We start from the raw sequence: 16,660 nt of genomic DNA, 5'->3' as shown, positions 1-16,660 counted from the left end.
TTACAGCATAGTGACAAATCAATCATTTAGACAATAGCTTGCTGATGAACACTTCTGTCAAGGCATTCTGGAAAGTCATTTACTTTTTTTTTAAATGTGTTATTAAGGCCTGGAGGCATGCAGATGGGGAAATATACACTGTTTACTGCAAATAATTTGAGAAACTCTTCTACCAGATTGTACATCTACTCCAAGTTGATAGGAAAGACTGGTGTGGTAAATTATTTATTTAGATTAGTAGAAATGTTGAGAAGGGCATCTAACCATATGTTTTAGAAGCTTTTGGTACCCACTTCACTAGGTGGGCATTACAAATAATACCCTAAAAGTACAGCAGTATAATATGATATAAACCATCTCAAGGAAGCACTACAACCTATAATCTTGATTACTCTACACACTAGCAATTACCTTTGCAATTCACCCCATCTCTTTAAAATGCCTGGGGGAGGGAGGGGAGACGACACACAATGAACTTGGCAGTTTCTCTTTGTGTGTAATGTGTAAGTATGATGAGCTGAATTATCAAACTAGACTCTGATACCACCATCAGTTCAAATTCTGCAGAGTGCTTGAAAGCTTTAAGACTGAACTCTGTGTGTGTGGTGCACATGCAAGCCTTGTTCCTTGACGGCTAGTACCACAAAAGCTGTGTAGACTGGGGACTGAAACTCCTACCAGGCACTCGGAAGCAAGCCAAGACATTTGCAAGACTTCTGGAGAAGGCAACTTCTATTGTAATTAGCTAAAAGGCTGTGTCATAAGATCTTATTTACTTACAGCTTGCATAGTGGGGTTCTGTCTGTGACTTGAGCTCCCTAGGGTCATGGAAACTTGTCAATAACAATGAAGTAACAGAATTTGTGCATTAACATTCAAGAACAGTGTTTTGAAGTCTTACCAAGAAGATAGGCTTTGGTTGCTGAGGCATGTTAATCTCTTTCCTCAATGCTAGCAACATCTTATGATGAAATCAATACATCATGCTTTGGCACAATTAATTCCTCTGAAAACAGGGTATCCTTGGTTATCATTAAATTAGCAGGGCTCTCAGTTTCAGTACTTCTGACTCTCATTCCTGTATTTCTTGCTTTAAAAATGCTTTTTTTTTTTTTTTGTGGGGGGTGGGGAAGTGTAACAGATGTTAAATTATTCTGTTGCTTAGTTCACTAAATATTTCATCTTATATAATATTGCGAAGGACAAACAATGAAATCCTTGGCTGCTCTCCCTCAATCTGATTCTCTACTGTAATGCTGTATCTATACAACAAACAAGAATTTTTCCGTTGCCATACTTAATTACAGGTTTTCTCTATGCAAAGCTTCCAGATATTGAGCAGTTCCATGAAATGCTCTGGGATTATAAAATCTAAGCCAAAGATGAATAAAGTCTCTATACATTTCTTGAAATCTGCATAAGTAAGCATATCTCTCTCTCACAGTTTAGCAGGTTTCAGTTGATGTTGACATTTCACGACACACTGAAATATTGCAAGGCAGCAATACCAAAATAGGATTATGGACTCATATCTGAAGTGATGCAGTTTCTTAACCATGACTTTTGGTGATTTCTGTAATATGCATTCACATTAAAATTGTCCGTATCAATTATCAGGTTCTGCTTGCACAGCTCAAAGGCTTTCACAGCCCCCAGATTAGCCCCTGCAATAAGACAAAAAATTAAGCCTTTAGCTTTAAACTATGTCATGCCTGTTATAAAACCAGAATGACATTTTTTATTATTATTACTTTCTTTAAAGCCATTTTCTACAGATCTTTGTCTTTGTATTGGAATTCTGAATCACTTGAAACTATGGATTTTTTATAAGCACATGTAATAGTGGTGATAACTGAACAGTCTTCTGTTAAATTCTGTGTGGCGTGACTGCTCTGAATTTTTTGTTTGCTTTTAAACAATAAAATATGCAGCTTTTAGGGAATAAAACTGAATCACGAATGGTACTGATGTAAGATGGAGTAATTGACTTCATCCACAAGTTTCTGTCGAAGGTCTTATCAATAGCAATAGAGCCAAGGAGTGCCTGGAATTGTTTATTAGCCATCTTCCCTTCCTATTTTTAAGACAACAATGAATATCATTTGAGTGCCATAAAATGAGTGGATATACTCCTATATACTCCTACTCTATAAACTGATTCTGCTTTCCCTTTTCTTCTGAAGGATTATGTGGAATTAAAAAATGTTAGAGGAAAAAGCCCTGCTCTCTATGTGCACAGAGGGCTTATGTTTAAAAAAAAAAAAAAAAAAAAAAAAAAAACCCTCCCCTTACTCTTCAACAACCAGACGCATAAACCTCTGCCTCCTAAGGTGGATTTCTTGTCATACGTGCTTCTTGGGATACTGTGCCACTTAGTTCTTTCATTGCTTAACATACCACCTCTTGCTGGCTCCCGGACTCTCGAAGAAACTCTCCGAACATGATCACTTCCATGTATTCAGTCAGCTAGCTCTGAGGGGAAACTTCAATTATTCTGAGGACAGGATTCAGGGAAGGTTTGGGAAATGTGACTCACTTCCCTAAGCTGGGTGCAAGCCAGGAATCTAAATGAACAAGGCCTGGCAAGGAACCAAGTATGCAGGATTCAACTGATGTATCATCTGCCTTTTAAGACTGAAGAAACAAAGCTGGCACAAGCTATTATCTTCCCACGTACAGGATCGGCATTTTACACCATCTACACCAGGTTAGGGTGTGTGTATATGTCATAGACCCACTTACATCCTTTCTGGAGGTTAATTCTTTGGTTACTATCTGTTGGTGGCTTTTTTTCTTTGCGTTTAAGTGCTTACTTACAAGAAGTAAGTTGGAAATTACACTATTCATTTAGGAACTTCAGAAGTCAGAATACATCCAAGTGCTTGACAAACACTGTAAAATGTATCTTAGAAGGTACCAAGCTGTGTTGTGATTACCTTCAATCTCTTAATAAAGATATAGCCTGTATTGTTAAAACATGCACTTAGGTTGCTGTAAGTTTAGTTTATAACGTCACTGATAATTTCTGCTCAGAATGGAACCAGTACAACAAGAATAATACTTGTAGGAAAAAATGAGTGCTGACAGAAGTCAGGCTGAAATCGAAGCTCATGCAGCAGTGCTAACAGAGCTCTCTTCTAGCTGGGAGTCACCTTCCCAAATGCTACAATCTGTCCTGCCAATATTTGTTCTCCCCTCCCCATCTGCATTCTTCTAGCACTTCACACATTTCACCTCTCTTTATGGATTTGTCTTTCAAACATTTCTTACCTGCTAGACTTGCATGTGCAGCTTATGATCCCTACAAAATTTGATGTTCATCTGATACTACTAATTGCTGTAGATTGGCTCATTAAATCTTTCAGCACTTGACATCAAGATCTTGTTTTAATCAAAACCAAGCGCTAGAAAATTGTTTTTGGTCTTGGTGATCTGCTTGCTACATACCAGTGGCCTTGTCAAATACATGAATATCTACAGTTAATTTACTGAGAATTGTTGTGCTAAAGAAAAACACTGCCATGGTGATCAAGCTTTGAGTTAAATTTATCCTTTGAGTAAATTTAAAGATTTGACACATTCCTCTGTACTAATGGAATTAAACAAGATTAAGAGGTAAATCTGGTGAGGTATCTCAACCAAATGTTTGTGGGTTCAACCAAATATCTTGTGGGTTCCTCTCTCTCACCTGACTTTACTTCAGCTTTGAGCCTTTCTTTTAGATGTTCCTGCCAAACAAACTGCGTGCTTCCCACGCAACCACATGGCCTCAGCAGTGGATTTGTAGAACCTCCACCAACTTGACAAATATGACATTGATCTTCCTTGTCTGAATCTTCTGCCAGAAGATGATTAAGATGTAACAGAAGAAATCAATAACTGTTCTTGGTGAAGTCTACAGTTGAATAATGGACAATATCTTTTCAGTAATATTCTAGGATTTGAAGAGATTTTACTAAGGTTACCATCACGTGATAGAAATCCTGAAAGTGTAATATCCAACAGTTCAGAGTTAACGTGTACTTTAAAGCTGATAACTGGGCAAAGGAAAAACCTTAGTCTCTAAATCTGGTTTTTGTTTCCATGTAATCACAATCCAATGTGCCTCTGGGAATTACACAGTCACTGTCCTTTAGGAAGAATTAGTGTGTCTGAATTCCACCTATAAAGAGTGTTAGGACATATGCTTCTGCTGAATGTTCTTCTCCCTTGCCTGTGTTGGCACTGCATGCATTTTAAATGTTTGTCTAAAGTGACTTGCTTTCTAGAAACCTTTCTAGATTTGCAGTGGTACATGGAAAGTTCATTTCTTGGTTAACTGGAATGAATTTTAACTAAACAGGAAAAAAGTAATGTTATGTAACAAAACATTTTAATGCTTTTCTATTTATGACTGACGGATGAAAACATGTTAAGTATTTACTGATTAACAACTAGTGCTCTTTGCGTGCCATCTGATGAGCAGATTGGGTTCCTGTTTAATAAATAGAATTCTAAACGAAAAACACTGAGACTTGGATTGAACTCTAGATTAGCTAATACTGTAAAAATAAAAATCTGAAAATGAAAAGGCAATTTGTGAATCTATCACTTCACACATTCAAACTCAAACCACATGGATTTACATCTCTGACCTTAATTTTGACTGCCTACAAATACCCCTAGATGCTACACATATAATGCCTCAGAAAACCAGACTCTTCTAATTAATGTCAGCAGCAGAATGTTTGTGTGTTTTTGTTTTGTGGTTTTCTCCTTCTTCCTTTTCCCATCCTCTTCTAGCTGTGGTTTGGTTCGCCTAAATGTTTTGTGTTAGGAAAGCAGGACAAGTCTTTTGCCTGAAAACAGGAATAAAATGAAACCTGATTACCCATAGAGCTTTCGGTTTATTTCTAATCTGCACTCTTATTTTTTCCTCCCATTTCTGGCACTTCCACCCCCTGAATTTCTTGGACAAAACAGGTACTGTTACCAACTCCAACTAAGGTCAGCAGGAGACGGAGGAAACTCAAGAGAAGGGAGGCTTCCTGTTGGCATAGCAGGAAGATGAATATTTACAACCCTCCAACAGAAGATAGGAAAAACCTCTGGATATCCATGCTGTCCCTTAGTTCTGAATTTCCTTAATTTTTAAGGATAAAAGTTTAGTTTTGAAGCTTCTGTCTAGATGTCTACCATGTCCCCTGGGATAGATGACAAACTTCAAAATATAGGCAGTTGGTTTATTTCCAGTGAAGCTGAGAGTAGAAATGTTTTTCTTGATAGCATCTCTGAATCTAATTGCTTAAGCAGTTTCTTGAGACAGAGTGAGCAGCTTGTTGATTACAATGAGCAGCAGGGAAACCTATTGCTCCTTCATTCTGCCTTTATTTGAAAGTCTCTGCAGTCAAAGATTTTACTGCATTTAGACCACAGATAGAAAATAGGACCAGCAAACAATTAAAAATAGCTTTGACAAACAAAGCTGTGCCTCTTAAAACTTGAGCTTCTGATTATGTTTGGAATACATAAAGAAGTTGAGCTTAAAGGGCTCAGCACTGGTTAAATGGGATCTATCCCAAAGGGAAGCCTTATAAAGGAAAGAAAGGGCAAGTTTTATGACTGCGTTATGAGCCATGTATACCAGTGCTCAAAAAGCGTGCTTGTGGATTGTGGTGGATGCTGTCATGATGAAGAATCTATTTTATTTTTTTTTAACCTCCAACTCTAACAATAAAGCCCACAAATCCCCCTCGTGTCATTGCCAAAGAAGGCTTGGTTTAAGCTTCAGTGATATTTATTAAAATTTAGGAATAAAGCAAGCGTGTGTGTGTGTGACTTGTAGAAGTCTCAGGCAGCAAACATCATCTCCTCGCTGAATGGCTTTCAGTGCCTCTAGTAGAACCTACTAAAAGTCACAGCTGCTGGAAGGTTAAGGATGGAGATATAGATGGAAGAACTACTAACTTATTTCAGTATGCTTCCAAATGTAGAGGAAAACAGAGCCCTTTCTTTACAAAGCAAGTCAAATATCAAGTCATCCTATGGCTTTAATAATAATGAAAAAACCAACCACCTTTACGCATGTATTAAATATACCTTCCATGTTGCTTAAGTTTCTCTTGATCTGCCTGCAGCCTCTTTATTTCCTCTGTGCTTGTTTAATGAAAGGTTCTGGTCTTTGATTTTGTACATACCAGGAAAGTGAATGGGAACTGATCACACAAAACATAAACCATATAGAGATCGTGAGAGAATCTTGTCTGAAAAAAAGATGGGCTGGAACAATCTCGAGATGAAGAGCTAGATTAATTTATTCTACATATTTTTTTTTAACTTTTCCCTGTCAAATGAGCTGCCACTGGAATATGAAGTTTTGTTACTGATATTATCCTCCAGAAAGCTGCTGTCTTCAGATGCATTGTTGGTAGGCAGTGAAGAATCAAAACGTTCTGGAGTAAAAAGCCCCCATAATGTGTAAGGAATAAGGCTGTATGCTTAATGGATGTTGACCTGTTGTTCAAATCCAGTGTTTGTCAAAAAGCTGTTGCTGAGCTCCAGCTTGTTGAGGTCTTAGGTTTATGTGCAAGCTGAGTTGAGGATCCTGGGCTACTGGGTGCAGAATGCAGCAGTGGTCTGGGAACTGCTGAACTAACATAAGGAAGCCACCATGACACTTTTCATTGCAGAGGAAGGCATTCTTAGGAAAGCAATAAATGTAGGCACTAGCCCTGTCTCTGGAGTTAGCTTTACTATATTTTGAATAGATGAATTACTTGGCCAATTTTCAAGTTCAAAATGATCCCCATCTTCCATGCAACTCCCACGTGGAGGGTACAACTTGTTACTGTCCTGAGATTCTCTGATGTAGTTCTCCATCAATGACTATTATATTGTGTTCTTTTAAAGGACAATGGGCAGATTTATGCCCTCTTGAAGATGCATTTTTATCATTTCCACCTTGCTCCAAGCTACATCACTCACTTTGTGCTAAATATAATTTACTAAACTTGTCCTGTCCCAGCATACTAGCAAACTGGCTAATGGTCTGGGAAAGACTTTTCTTTAACTGATTGTTACCTTCAGTATCTTCCATTTCTTCAAAAAAATCTTTGATAGTTAAACACTGGACAGGATAGCAGCTTTTCCCTCTCATCCTAAATGGGGCTATTGTATAGCGCAGAAGAGATGAACTGCTGAATTTGTTTGCTGTGTAGGAACCACTGGTTTCCCAGGAGGTCAGTATGGATGACTGAATTAGAGAGGATTCAGCATGTGTCTGGACTGGAATAGTTTCTTTTTTTTTTTTTTTTCCTCTCAAGACTTCTGCAATCTAGACTGAGATTGGAGGACTGTGTTAAACTCCTCCTTGAGATCGCCTCCTATTCTCAAACACAGTTTCACTTCATTTTCTTGCATAATGCTGTGGATCTCCAAGATGTGTGTCCAGTACAAAAAGCAACTATCAAAAAAAAAAATAAAAACTTACTTTTGTGTTGAGTGTTTAGCATGTTTGGAGTGGCTTACAAATATTCTTTTGGTATTGATGTTATGGCACAGTCAGTTATTGGCAATTCTAGTTGTAGCACGCTTCTTGTTAACAATATGAATTTATTCATGAGCTTCACTGGAACGCAGACAGAAAAATCAATATTGCTTGTCTGGTAGGACATGTGAAGGAATATGTGGCGAAAGCTAATAAATACTACTAAATGATGCAATGGTACCAGACAGCCAATTAATATTTACCTTTTCCCTGAAATGCATTCAGACCCACCTTTGCTTGCTTTGTTGAATATGCAGGGTCAGAAGAAACTGCTTCTATGTAAGCAACAGGAATTGCATCAGCAACTTTATTTTTTTATTATTATTATATAATGTAAATGATGGAGTTTTCAATTTCAAGAATTTTATCTTGCTTATTACACAGTAATATAAACTTCCAGTGAGTGCTTTGATCTGCCCCAGTTTGCAGCTCAGCTGATTTTTTAGTACGTACTCTGGGGGAGGCCTGCTGTTTGTTCTAATCCTCAAGGGCACCCTGCAACAGAATTCTCTGCCTGTTAACATTTATACACAAAACCATATGTTACAGTAACAAAAAAGAAAAGTAGCTTTAGAGATTCTAGTGATTATCTTGCAAAAAAAAAAAAAAAGTCATGTAAAACATTAGGAATTTATTAAATTTCATGTGATGACTGCAAGTCCTGCCTTTTTTGGTACAAAAATATCAGTTGGCTGCATAAAAATCTTGTGCTATGTTCATTCTTTGGCACCATGCGAGGACGGGAGGTGCTGAGAAAAGGTGCTCATAGCTCAAAATAGCCAGAAGGGATAGAGAATAGGGATTGGTTGACCTTTAGAAAAATAGGAAAAAAATGTTTTTAAAATGCTATTACTAATCCATATGAAAGGAAGCTATGTGCTAATAAAACACACATAAAGACAGGCCTGGAAGTGTGAAGTCTCAGCAACAGAAACTTCTACTAATGACATTGCTTGATGTACCTTGGTTTTGTAAAGGTGACCCAGCTAACAACAAACTTCACCACCAGTGCTACCTGATTGCAGCGAGTGACCCTGCTGGTGTGCACCCTGCTGTAGCACCCTGTGAATGTGACACGCATTGTGACTGATCAGAAATACAGAGTGTGACTGGGCTAGCGGTTGTGGAGCTGTCACTTCAGGTCATTGTATGCTGTCTGCATGCCCAGATCAGACATGAGGGGTGTGTGTGTGTGCTCTGCTTTGTGACTGAGGCTTCACGGCAGTTGGATAGCAGTTAGCAGCTAATGGCTTGGCTAGAAATCTTTGTGCAAGGATATTACAAAAGAAGCAAATTTATAGGTGTAAATTGTAATATATAAGGAAGATGAGCCTTTTAAGAATGATTAAATCAGAACGCTATTGGGTGCCTGTAGGAAACTGAGTGATGAATGCCACTGTGTACTAACACTTCAGTCAGTGTCATGTGTAGATGAGGATCTTTGGTCCCATTTGACACCTTGCACAATGAAAGGAATTTGCACCCACGATAAAATTGTTAGGGCATTATGCTGAAGCAATTCAGAAAGTAACATGACTGAACCCAACATATTCATATAGTACTGGTAACACCTGACTGCACGTGCTTCACAATAGACCACTGACTTATCCACAGTGTGTCTCCTTGTGGAATTGCCTTGTGCAGTACAATCTTTAAACCACTGGAAAGACTGGACACTTACAGGTAGCAGAAACAAGCTCTCTGTCAGACTGATTTAGCTGTGGGCTTGATCACTGAGACCTACCCTGGCAGACTGTCCTATTACACTTGCTGGTGTGGGGCCTATGGGGCTCTCAGCAGTGCTTCTAACCTTGTCTGTTAAATGCACGTTTGTTTTTTATCCCAAGGAGATATTTGGACTGTTGCTCTGGTTGTCCTGTCTGCTCATTCATACAGCATATTTTTTAATTGCTTGGGGCTGCGTTATTGTGTTTTTTTTTTCTTGCTACGTGGGTGCACTTGAATGAATTTATTTCCAATTGTAATGCACATTGAAAAATGTGTCCTCTACCTGTGGATGCCATTCCATACTTTACTGTGACAATGTCCTTCCTTGTGTCAAGTAACCTGCTTTTACTGTGAGACGCTGGGCAGGTTTTACTAAACTTAAGAGAAGTGTAAGAATTCATTAAGACATGCAGCAGGTAACATTACCCATTATATTTAATTTTTCTTGTACTATTTTGGTCTACTACATACTAAAATATGATCTAGATGATAAATATTTCAACTCTAACTCCAAGGCATAATTTAAAAATGAAATAAAAAATGTAAACTGGGGCCCTAGCAATCCCATTAGTTTTGAGAAGCTCGAGTATTTCTTTTTCTTCTTCAAAACAAGATGTTTACTCTCTAGGTAGCAATTTGAGAGCTCCTGAAGTTGATGAAAGTAGTAATTCCAAGGTGGTGACATCAAAGAAAAATAAATGGTTGTGTTATTTCACATAGCTGCTTTGTTGCCCATGGCCCCAGCAGAAACAGCTCTCCTAGCCTCAAAACAGAAAGTATAATCTGTAGTCAGGATCTTCGTACAGAAGATAAGATGTCTGGATTCAGTTTTGTGCTCTGCTAAAACTTATCCTATATAAATCACTTACTATGTCTTAGCTTCTCACTCAAACATAAATAAACAAGCTCAAGGGTGCTGCGAAGATAAACTCATTGAAATGGTAGAGGACAGTCAAAAACAAATTGTGAGGGACAGATAAGTATGTGAAATAATCAGGCAAGCATGCCTGCATGCATGTTAAGGATATCAGAAAGAAAAGATATTACATATTAGGAATGTGGTGGGGAAGTAGCAGAATATACCCTCAGTCTAATGTGGTATGAAGAGAACAGACAGGAGGGCCACTGGGGTAGGGAGGCCTTTAAGATAAACTTCCCTTTGAACTACATGTTGCTGATAATTTAGAGGAAAGCTTGAGGTTTTTTCCCTACAGACAAACAGCCAGTTACATGCATAAAGATATGACATAGTAATGCTGCTCTCTATTTACTCATTTTTTTCCTGGCTGGAAGGACAGGGGAAGAAGACTGGTCCTACTCTGTGAATGCCTGCCTGCTTTACTCAGGAGACCACCACACTGATACAAGTGAAGCTTTGAATGGAAATAAGATTTTTGTCCTTATAAGATCAGCACAGTAGTTAATTTTGACTATATTTTTTCCCCAAAATACCTGAGGCCTATTTTCTGCTCTAAATTAAGTCAGAGACATGAAATAACACTGATGTAAGGAGCATTACCTCAGACCTACATGAATGCATGATTGAATGGGTTTAACCTTAATTTTAAAATACTTATTTTTGCTGAATGTTGTTTTCAAGTAAGAAAATGCTGTTAATATGTAATAAATCAGAATTAGCAATAGATCTATCCTATTTCTTCCCTAAGACTTGAAAGGAGAAAACACGTGCACACACAAAAACACACTTAGGAGTCCTGAATATGCAATGGTATTCTTGATTGTGTGGAGAGCCCTTGTGCAATCATACATGTCGAGAACAACATCAAAATAGCTTTATGGTTATGCAAGCTATTTCTACAACGATACAAAACTGCAAGGACAGTCAAACTGCTTCTCTGTCTGTATGGGCCTGGTTTTTGTCTCCAGAGATGTAGCTGTTTTCTCACAGTGCCTCTCAAGAAACGAGAAGCCATCCATCTGCTATGATATTTAGCGAATAATCTTTGTTCTATAAATATTTGAAGCTTTGTGCTCAAAAATGGAATATCACTTTAAAAAGCAACTTGCTGGCATACATGCTAGCTGACTTCACCGAAACAATAAACTGATTAGCTAATCCTGGCAAACTTCATATTGTTTTCTGAGAATTTACTCATACACATTGTTAGGTCGGAACTTGTTTAACGTCTGCTATTTAAATTATGGAGGATTTATTTGTCGTTTAGATACAATTAACAATGATAAGGAGAGGTAACTTCGCTATTTTCTGTATTTTAAACTCAAATAATTTATTTTAAATTACCCGTCTTATCTCCACCAATTGCAAAGTTGGATGAAATAAAGACTCGATCCTGTGCTCATTAAAAGCCTTGTGAACATGCCTGCAAAACTTTGCCTGTGCCCTGGAGGAATAGGGAGATTAGAAGACATGCTTTATCTCTGGCCTTTGATCCCACATTTCTAAAAGGCATGTATGCATATTCTGTGATTCCTTATTCTAAAATTAATTTCAGGTGTGCTGAATAACACCACTGAGACATTTCATGTAGTTCTCAAAGTTTATCATTATAGGCGTAATTCCAGTTTAAAAATTTCCACTGTGTGACAGTTTAAAACCAACCTAAAATGTAAGTGTGAGCTCTACTTTGAAGGTACATTCTTATTAAACTAATGTGTTTGTATGAAAAAAATAAAGCAAATGTCTATTCCCGGCAGTAATACAAGCGTGATTAACTTAGATTAACATCCATCCAGTTTGCAATGTCTAGCATCAGGACAAATGGCTTGATTCCATGTAGGCAGTACTCACCTGAGGTGGCTTTATTTGGGTCATGCACCCCTTTCTCTTTTTTTTTTTTTTTATAGGTTATGTTGTGTTTCAACTTCTGCTTGACTGATAGGTTGTCTATAACAGGAAACTTAAGGTCATGTTTGTTTCTAGATTTGGTGACAGATCCACGTTTCCTTCCATAACTGTTTTTTGAGGAGGTCTAGAAAAACAAAAGAGGTGACTGAACTTCACCTACTTTTAAGAAAACAAACAAACACACAAAAAAACAACTGCAGCACAAATTTATCTGTGTGTGAACACCAACAAGAAAACAATCCTGGAAGCCCCTTTCTCCTGCTCCTCTTTGATCTTTCCCCTGAGTTGCATAGCATTCTGAAGACAGATATTTCTATAGTATGTTTTTTCCAATTTTCATTTGTATTTTATTCAGAGATCTTTTTTTGGACTATGTGACTCTTCCCTATACAAATCAAGTCCTTCTCTTCAAAATCTTTATTCTGTTTTACAGATAACTTGCCACAGTGATCTCACTGTTACAAGAATAAGACTGAAAGCTGTGATTCTATAACCTAAGAAAGTACAAATGCAACATAAACAGCTATGAGTGACCGTTTCCAGTTAATCTATTAACTTGTAAGTCTAATTTGGACTTGTGACCTTTTGCATGTTAATATCACCAGGGGAACTACAATGTGAGCCATTCAAATCACATCATGGTTGCTCAATTATGAAACACTTTGTATGTTCCTATTCCACAAAACAATTTTGCCCTCTGTATTCTAGAGGACAGCCGTGACCTTTGTCATTATGATGTTAGTGTTTTTCTCTTATACGTATCCATTTACCATTCACGCTCAAATTAATTCTAGTCTTTAGAAATTCCTTGCAAAGAGATAAAACATAGTGACTTTTTATGTTAATAGATGCTCAAATATGAATAAAAATATTGAGAGCTCAAGACTGAAAATTCTAATTTTCAAATTAGACATCCCAACAACACTTGCATAGTTTAGAGAAGGAATCTAACAAACTCTTAGAGATAATACAATTTAATTCTTGGAGTTGCTACACTTGAAGCATCAACTCTAGACTAATGTGTAAAGAAAAGCAGAGTAGCTAATTAACCAGACATTCAAATTTTTAATTTTAAAAGCTATGTTAATAAAAATGATATAAACTTGAAAATAATGTAGTAAACTTTCATGCATATCCAACTTTTTATCCCAGTCACAGACAAACATGTTTGCATAATTTGGCTTAATATCTTTGGATACATAGGGAAAAGCTGAAAGAAGAGATGTCACATGTTGAGACAAGGGCTTATTAGTGGAATTGTGTAAATATTTAGCAGATTACGTCTGATTACATTTACCTGCTTTGTGAGCATGACGCTTATTTGTTCAAAAAAGCTTTTATAAAGGTAGTAACCTAACATTCTCTAATATAAGCATACTTAATCTTACTTATATTAATCAAATGCTACTGGGAAATCCTAAAGCCCTTTTTCTCATGCAGATTTAAAAAGTCCATGTATAGCACTAGTGAAAGTTTAAATTCACTTCCTAAGTGATCATGGGTTTAAATAAAAAATTCTCTGATTGCACGTGTATGTGTGGGGAAAGAAGATCATAAAGACGACTCAATTACAGAAACTATGGTGTCAATCTGAATTTTAAGGCAGTAAAGGGTTCCTTTCCCAACTTCTTTGAGATCTTTAGTACAGTGAGTTGGAATAAAACATCTAAGAGGGGGCTTGGGGTTTTGTTTATGTAGAGAGAGCCAAAGAAACTTAGCATGTACCAACAGATATATTAGTTACAGTCTGGCAGCTTCTGTATAAATGTAATCTTTTTACATGGTATACAGAAAAGATTGCTGAACCTTCATTAGAAAGAAAGAAGGAAAACTTCCATGGAGGAAGATTAATGCCTAATGATATAGCTAGAAGGCGAGAGTATTAGCTGAGACTAATGACTAGAGAGAAACGTCTTAGTGTTGGGCCGCCGTCAAAGTGGTGATAAGTACAAAGTAGTTGCAGAATGATAATCAATATTATTGTTAACTTTTCCTGAAGTACAGTTTCCTAAAACCTCTCTGAACTGATTCTGCCAAGTACTTTCCTGATTATAATTGTCTTCTGTTGTAACTTGCACACTTTAAAGAAGATAATTTCATTAAGCTGTATCACAATGTTGTTGTACGTTCTACAGGTTGCATCATCTGTTAGTAGTACAGCAACATTCAAAGTTAGAAAAAGAAATATTTTGTCATCCGATTTAGTGAACTGTTTCTGGTATGTTTTCTGAAAATGATATGACACACCGCAAAGTTCATTTTACAAGTTTAAAGTAAAAAACAAACAAAACAAAAAAAAACACCTGCAGTACAAAGGATTATAAAGCCAATATTGTTATGAAATTAGAAACTGAGACAAATGTATATGCTCTTTTAGTTTAACAATTTCCATCTCACTGTATCATTGACAGGAGGTAATTCCAGTTTTCTTAATAATATTCAGACATTCCTCTTGGAGTGTTTGTTTCTCCTAATAATGAAGGGATATTATTTTATTCACCAGTTGCTGCTTGTGGGGAGGCAGCATGGCAGTGGAGGAGATGACCACCTTGTCTTCTGTCCCACAGATCATCCATAGAGCTCAAAGCACTGTAGCTGAAAGCTGAGGGGACGTGTTGAAAAATATCACTCTATAATGGAAGTAGAACATAAATACAAAACCTGTTTGAAGTAAATGGTATTACTGCTATTGATTTCACAGTCACTGCAGTCTAACTTTGCTCGTGGATTATTCACGTAGTGTGGTGTTGGTTTGCTTGGACAATATTTTATTTATGTGGAGTTTCTGTGGTCTAAATACTCAGCAAGATAGTCACGTCTTCATCACATACTCTGAAAGATGATGTGTTCACATTGTTAACAACTTATTCAACTATCAGGTGCCTATCATAAAAACTTCAATTTAAAAAAGAAAAAAATATTTTTGTAAATTAAGCTTTCAACCAATGCTCTTTGTAAATAAAGAAGCTTATCTTTACTTAGGTTCTCCATAAACTGCCACGCTAATCACAGGATCAAGCCTGGTGTGTCAGGACCAGAGTAGGCCTTCAGTACCATAGCTTCACTTTTCTTTTTAAACACCCTAGGAAAGTCTAGATGTTCACAGGTGCTTGCTATTCTACTGTGGGACTGGAGGTCTCCTTCAGAGTGTTGGATGCTGTTTCAAAGCTCAGGACAGTGTAGCTGTATGTTTGAACACTGCAATTTACTGTGCTGTACGGCAAATGAGGAGCAGAATAAGGATAAAAAAAAATCCTGAAAGTTACATGTGCTCAGTTGCTATCTTGGAGTACAAGCTTTAAACAGTAAAGACAAATTATGTTCTGCATCCCCAGATTACAAAATATGAGCCACATTATCCAGTTTTAAAATGATTTAGGTTCTGTTCTTATGGGCATTATAATTTACCTTTAACCAGATATTTTTAATATTTATTTAGGCTGACACCATAAAGTGGGCGTAATGTTCTAATCTCACAGTCCATCGTAACATACTTAGTTCCACTGTTTTAATTCCATTTGGCTTTGAATTTAGGTTAAAGTTCATAAACACCGTATTGCAGAATCTAAAAGCGAGACACAAAGATCTATCTTTGTGTTAGGGAGAGACTTATTTTAGTTTCAGCTCCCTGTTGACACCAAACAGAGCTCAACAAAAACTAGAGGGAGCTGTTGTTCACAAAAAAAAAAAATCTTTAAATCTCCATTATCCTTTATTTTGAAATAAATTAGAAAGATACTCTTTTCACCTGATTTAAAGGAAGCATACATATTCCCTGTATCAGGGACAAAGAAAAGGAAGAAAACATGATGATAAGCAAAAGATGGAATTTGTCTGTCTTCTGGTTTAAATGTATAGATATATTTTCATTCAGTTAGCAATGCACAAAACAGTCTTATTTCACTTTTTAAACAAATACCTTGATATACTATACACTGAAAATTAAAAATATTACAGATTTGATGAAGATGAACTAGTAGATTCATTCATTATGAGGCTAGTGAATTAGCTCAGTAACTACCAAAAAAAAAAAAAAAAAAAGCTTATTAAACAAAAAGAAATGTTTTTTCTGGAAATAGCTATTAAATAATGCAAACAAACTGAATCCTCACCAAATAGTTTCAAAGTTAGATAAACTGAAATATCTGTAGGGTAAACTTGTTTTCATTAAAAGCTGCATGAATGTAAAAGAATTATCATGTAATATAATACATGACATATGTACAAGCCAAATATATTTGTTGGCACAAAAGTCATGTGGCAGATTGAAATAAAACACCTACATATTTTAGGGGCTGCCTGGTAAGACTGTTGTGAAACTTGTCAGTCATCAGATCATTTTGGACCACTGTCTTCATTCTATTCTAATTGTAAAACAACTGTGAATTTGCTCAGTTCACCACCCTTTCCTGTGAAAGACTGAGGAAACATAACATTGTATGTTGACACAGTCCTTTAGGAAAAATAGGCTCGAACTACCAGATACTCAGCCAAGGTGGTTTCACTTGCTCGTTTCTCTAGAACTAAGTTCAGTTACACTAGAATGCTTCCTCAGAGTTCTCAATCCATAGAACTCCACG

Source organism: Anas acuta, chromosome 25 (assembly GCF_963932015.1).
Source record: "Anas acuta chromosome 25, bAnaAcu1.1, whole genome shotgun sequence".
Lineage (NCBI taxonomy): Eukaryota > Metazoa > Chordata > Aves > Anseriformes > Anatidae > Anas > Anas acuta.
Note: the sequence above shows the minus strand (reverse complement) of the source record.